A 5,902-nucleotide genomic window follows, 5' to 3' on the forward strand; every position below is an offset into this window, starting at 1 on the left:
GATCAGTTCATCTCACTTCTAGAACGGTATTTTATGTGCTACGTTTAGGTAGTAGTATATGTGAGAAAAAGCATAGGTTAAATGAAAGACGAATGAAAGGGGTGACGTGATGAGAGTGGCGTTTTGGTGTCCGAGCTACCTGCCGCCCACAATCTCGTGTCGTGCAGTATAGCCTCGCGATGTGTGGGTCTTTTTCGTTGGGATTATTAGTTATTTGTTAGGGAAACGTTTCTGGCCGGTGCGTCGGTCGAACCGTTCGGACGGCCCCACACGACCCGCGTGACCCCGCTGATTAGGCATGCAACATTTTTAAATTGTTGCAACCAGCGTCATATTTGCTATAAGCTTTTTTTTTGCTAAATTTGTCCAGTAAAAAAGCTGCATATACGTTTGGTTGCAACTCCAGTTCGTCGCGGTGTTTTTTTTTACTTTTGCCACAACCGTGTTAATTTTTGCTACAACCGGCATTATTTTTTGCTGCAACCGTTCACTAAAAAAGTTACATACACATTCACGTAGATATTTATTACAACCGGCGTTTGACTTTTGCTACCACGTACCATCAGCTTCATTTTTTTTTACGATCACGTAGATATTTTTTTTCTACAAATTTTGTTTTTTGTTGCAACCGTTGAAAATATTGCAGCATCGCATCAAATTTTTGTTGCATCGAGAAAAAAAATGTTGCATGATGATCAAACGATGCGGACGCGCGACAGTTGGTGGATCGTGCGGCCGGACGAAAGTTTCAATCGGCGCGCCGGCGCAGAGCACAGACCTATTTGTTAATTTAAAATACATAGGTGCCAGGGCTGGTGAGCTAGAATTGTATGTGGGCTTCGGGTGCACGCGGGGTACACTAGCACATGTAGGTGGTGGCAGGTAGCCCATCTGGTGGAACGAAAAAATTTCCCCTGTACTCGCCTATAACAAAAACACACTCACACAAGAGCTTGCCCATGGTGGAACGAAAAAACTTCCCCTGTCATAGCATTGATGCTAGCTTGAAACCACAATTTTACAATTAGGGGTCGTGCTGGTAGATCATAATCTATAATTCTGTATGAATGATCAACATTAATTTTTTAAGATTATCCAATTTATCTTGGTCTGTAACAGTAGAAAATACAGCAAACAACATTTTTGAGAAACTGCAGTGTTAGGATTGGCAAGGCGTCAGAAGAGTAGGATGCCAACCCAAGAGAGTCCCTGCCCTTGAGGCTTCAATGCAAGCTTAAATCGGACAACATGGCTAGCATTTTTGTTAATCCGGCACTCGTAACTAGCTTTGACACAGTTGAAGAAGCATATAAGTTTTACAACCTATACTCCAAGAGAGTCCCTGCCCTTGAGGATTTCTTTCATCACAGAGGTATTATGAGTTCACAGAGTAGATATGACTTTATTCTACAATGAAAGAAATAGTCCCGGGTCGCTGCATGCACACGACCCGATACTTGGAGACTACATTATTCAAATCAAGATTACATCAAAATATGAAAGTCCCATGTCCCTGGAAGCATGCATCATGACACTTGGGGGCTAATGCAAACCGCTCTTTCAAATCATCACATCATCAACAGACCCGTCTATTTCAAGAAGATAAGCCGGCTCTGGGGATACAGAACACTCTTTATTCAAGTATGAATTCAAAGAAGAACCGGCTCATCATTTTTATAATGATTCGGTCCTTGACGGCTACACATTGTTGCTCAAGTTTACATAATCGGATCTACAAAGTCCCTGCTCATTATTGCATAATGACCCGGCCTTTGGGGGCTATATCAAATGATGTTTTATTTTCAAAGGAGAAGAACGTGGAATCCCGAGTCGCCGCAAGCAATCGACCCGACACTTGGGGGCTACACTATTAAGACCAAAATTTCTAAAGTCCCAGGTTGCTGCAGGCAACACAACTCGGAACTTGGGGGCTACAGCATTCAGTTGCTTCACAGATCATGAGGTTCAAACTGAAGACCCGACCCATCACACACTGATGAGCCGGGCCTTGGGGGCTACACCAGCTGAAGCTTTATAAAATGGGACAATTATATTTGAGCCCTTAGTTGTGTCACGCCCGTTCGTTTTGCCCCTAAATTTGAAAAACCCTCAGTTTTGCCCAACCGCGTTTGCTGCACTTATGTTATTGCCCTTCCGTCACGGTTCTGCCTAGTCAACGTCGTTTGACCATAACCGGCGGCCGTTTATTGACATTTTTGCCCCTAGCATGAATTTTGCCCCACGCGCGGCCCGCCCAGGCTCGACTCGCCCGTCCCTGCTCCCTAGCATGCGCCCGCGTAGGCGTCGCCAGGCTCGAGCCCGCGTCGCCGCTCTACCACGTGTCCAGCGTGATCCGCCGCCGCCGCACCTTGCCTTGACCTCGCCAAGAGCCAACACCGCCGCCGTTCTCCTCCCCGCGCAACCTGCGCTCATCTGCATCGTACCTCCCCGAGTGCCGCCGTCGTGCAAGCCCCGCCGCCTCGCTATCATCCCTCATAGTGGCTGCCTCCCAGGTCGACCCCAGCTACTGGCTTGCCGCTCGCCGCCGCCCCGGCTAGATCCGACGAGCCACACCCGGATCTGGTCGCCTTCGTTGTCGCCGCGCCCCCGCCGGCCTCATATCCTCCCCTGTGTCGCCTCCGTCCTCCGGCCACGGCCTCGGCCAATCACTGTTGGCCTCCGGTCCTCCCTGGCGTTGCCTGTGTGCTCCGGCCACGGCCTCTTCCAACCAGCATCGGAGTTGACACAAATCGGGACGGCCAGTCCCTGGACCACGTGATGGAGTTTCTCTAAGTTTTTCTGACTTGGGTAGGGGAAAAATGTCCATAAACGGCCGCCGGTTATGGTCAAACGGCGTTGACCAGGCAGGGCCGTGACGGAAGGGCAAAAACATAAGTGCAACAAATGCGGTTCGGCAAGAATGAGGGTTTTTTGAATTTAGGGGCAAAACAAACGGGTGTGACACAACTAAGGGCTCAAATGTAATTGTCCCTTATAAAATATAAGATGAGTACAAGTCCCAGGCTGTTGTAAGCAAGATAACCTGACACTTGGGGGCTACATGGTCAAAGATATCATTGCAAATCACCAAGTCATCATGAACTGATAAACTTGGAGCTTGGGGGCTACAGGTAATATGGATATGTCAAAAAATGAAGAGCACTTTTAAGATGTCAATTGTGTGCGAGACTGGTCTCATTTCGTCATGGAGCTGAGGCATTGAAAGACCGGCTTAAACATATTTTTATCTAGTTGAAGCATTGAAAGACCGACTCAACATCTCACGGATTTCTTTATCCCCAATAACTTGATCAAGTCAATTGGAGTTCGGTTGTTTGATTGGGCATTACCAACAATCATGACCCGCCATTATCAATCATAATCCGACAACTTCGATGATCGCAACTTTGACAAGCTCTAAATATCTTCAAGCCAGAAATATTCAAAGCTCGCCCAACACCAGAAGGTTATTTTAAGTCTAATATTTTTGTCAAATCCAAAAGCAATGGAGGCCGACTCAATGGCATATGTATATTATTGCAAAAGGACACGTACCTGAAGATGATTGTGAAGACGGCTCAAAGAAACCAGGATTTTCAAGATGCCACTTCATTGAAAGAAGATGGCCAAGGAGCAAGCCGGTCCCTTAACATATTTATTATTCTTATTTCAGGAGCTTACCTTGAATAAATTCAAGCTAACTTGGGGCTAATGTCGGGGATATACCCCGTGGTGTAGCGCGGCTTCAAGTATGACCCGGCTGGGACTTGGCGACTCACCGACAACTCATCAGTGACCTGGCGGGCGGCTCATACATGACCCTGCATGCGACTCAGACAAACGATGAAGGCCCAAGTCCAGGAGTGCACCCTGACATAAGGCGACTCATAGAGAGGCCAGGAGGGCCGGCTCACAAGAGAAGGCCCAACAAGAGGGAAGACTCCCTTACAAAGGAAACAAGACCCAGATTAGGATTCAAGAGAGACTAGTCCTAGTCCTACTCCTAGTAGGATTCTACATGTAAACCTACCCCTTCCACTTATATAAGGATGGGTAAGGGGCCCGAAGAGGTTAGGCCATGACAAGTTCAAGTTATTAGAGATAGACAGATTAGACACCCTCGAGATTAGAGGTAGCGATTCCGCACCGTTGTAATCAAGATCATCATCTTCATCAATGAAACACAAGCACGACGTAGGCTTTTACCTCCATTGGAGGGGTCGAACCTGGATAAACTCGCATCTCTCGATTCCGACTAACCCCTCTCAAGCCGTCACATAGCTCCGATGGCTCCACACCTAAGTCCTTGCACGAGGACATATGTCATGATAGAAACCACAGCACTAAGGTTTATCAATCCGTGGGAGGTGTAGGATGAATATGGTCTCTCTCTAACAATCCTGCAATCAAATGCAAGAAATCTTGTGTGTCCCCATCACAACCAATACAATGGTAAATTGTATAGGTGCACTAGTTTGGCGAAGAGATGATGATACAAGTGTAGTATGGATAGTAGATATATGTTTTATATAATCTAAAATGATAAAAACAGTAAGGTAGAAAGTGTAAAACAATGAGCAAAACATTCTATAAATGCTTGGAAATAAGGCCTAGGGTTCATACTATTAAGCTTCATGCACTAGCCAACGCAACCAAAAGTACAAAATGATGGAAAGGGCTAGTGCAATCAACATATACTGTAACACCCCCTCTCACGTGTGACGGGGAAGACAAGTGAACACGTGCAACCGGAAGAGTGCGACGGCCCACGAAACTCACATATGACTCAAGAGGCCTCTACATGGACACAAAGGGGGGCTACCAGCAATTTTTTAATAAATTGCGAAAACCAGGACTTGAACTCAAGACCTTAGCTCGGATACGATGTTAAGCTTCATGCACTAGCCAACGCAACCAAAAGTCTGGCGACTCCGTTGGGGACTGTGACACAAGGTTTACTCTATGGCAAGTCAAGATGCGGGCGTTGTTGGCGCAGGCCGACTACGATGATGCACTGGACATTTTTGGGAAGAATAGAATTGAGGATTGGACTATTGAGGAGAAAAGAAGGGACCGTAGGGCTTTGTCACAAATTCAACTCCATTGGCATAATAATATTTTGGAGGAAGTTTTGAGCGAGAAAACTTCGGCCGCTCTATGGTTAAAGCTGGAAGGGATTTGCATGACAAAAGATCTCACCAGCAAGATGCATCTGAAGCAAAAATTATTGATGCACATGTTACCCGAGAGAGGTAATGTTTTGAATCATATTTCAGAATTTAAAGAGATCATATCCGATCTAGCTGCAATGGAGGTTAAGTATGATGAGGAAGATACTTCTTTAATGTTACTTTGTTCGCTGCCAAGTTTTTATACCAATTTTCGAGACACCATATTATGCAGTCGTGATACTCTCACGCTTAATGAAGTTTATGAAGCTTTGAACTCTAAGGAGGAGATGAAATTAATGGTGCCTCATGATGGTTCAAGTTCATCCCAAGCCGAGGGATTATCTGTTCGTTGCAGGACAAAGGAGAAGAGCTCACATAATGGAAACCGTCACAATCCAGAGACAAGAAGCAGTCTTGCAGATATTGAAAGAGAGACGGTCATGACATCTCAAAATGTTTCAAGTTGAACAACAAGGAAAAGAGGAACGACACATACAATCTGAAAGGTAACAAATGAGGTGATAATTCTGCTAATGTTGCTTGTGATGATAGTTCCTATGATGCTCTTGTTGTTATTGCTGGATAAGCTGAGACCAATGACGAGTGGGTACTTGACACTGCGTGTACTTTTCATATGTGCCCGCATAGAGATTGGTTTACTACTTTTGATTCTACTACTGATGCTGGTTCTATTTTGGGTTTTGATAATTCACCATGCAAGATTGAAGGCA

This window comes from Hordeum vulgare, chromosome 6H (genome assembly GCF_904849725.1).
Source record: "Hordeum vulgare subsp. vulgare chromosome 6H, MorexV3_pseudomolecules_assembly, whole genome shotgun sequence".
Lineage (NCBI taxonomy): Eukaryota > Viridiplantae > Streptophyta > Magnoliopsida > Poales > Poaceae > Hordeum > Hordeum vulgare.